Below are 684 nucleotides of genomic sequence, written 5' to 3' on the forward strand. Positions count from 1 at the left end.
CCTCAAGCTCAGAGCTCTACCTGCCTCTGCCTCCCGAGTGTTGGACATTATTGTATATTTTGCAAGCATTATCAAAGAAGATGAATGGATTCAGCTTTCTAGCTGTTTCAATCTAGTAGATCATAGACTTGCAGCAGATTTTTTTGATCCCATGAAGACATGTAAATCTTTTTTTTTTATCTTGGCCTGGAAATATAGTTTTATCATACCAACGAGAAGGTAACTAATACACATCTATCTCATCTAGAGATTAAAAGAAATATCCATCCCTCTGTAGCCAATTAAGATGGTCAGTTGCTTTCTTCATGGGAACCTCGTGTTCATTGGCTACAAACAGCAATCTCCATGAGAGTGCCCACAGCCTGCTGCCAATATGAGTTGCTCTAAGGGACCGTGGAGACAAATTTCTATTGGATGTTCATGTTTCTGATCTCACTGCTGCCCCCAACCCAGGCTCCAGGCAGTTATGCAGGTTACCTTTTGGAAGCTCAAAGGCACAGTGGCCTTATTGTGGTACATATTGGTCAAGTCATCATGTCCACCTGAATAGAGCCAAGTTCAACTTCCTTACTTGACAGAAGAGGCACCATTCAAAGAAGTGAGGCTTCACCAGTTTAATGCAGATGGATTAAAACACATGGTAGCTGTGAAGTGGCTCAAACCTGATATCTGTGGGGTCAAACA

The 684-nt window shown here is 42.1% G+C and overlaps 1 non-coding gene across 1 annotated transcript; it reads left to right on the forward strand.

Annotated features, from left to right (window-relative positions):
- Positions 1–271: 271 nt before the first annotated feature.
- On the forward strand, positions 272–405 carry LOC115032413. Its single transcript, XR_003838088.1, has one exon. It is a non-coding gene; the product is annotated as a small nucleolar RNA SNORA70 (small nucleolar RNA).
- Positions 406–684: the final 279 nt, after the last annotated feature.

The sequence above is a fragment of the Mus caroli genome, chromosome 1 (genome assembly GCF_900094665.2).
Source record: "Mus caroli chromosome 1, CAROLI_EIJ_v1.1, whole genome shotgun sequence".
Taxonomy (NCBI): Eukaryota; Metazoa; Chordata; class Mammalia; order Rodentia; family Muridae; genus Mus; species Mus caroli.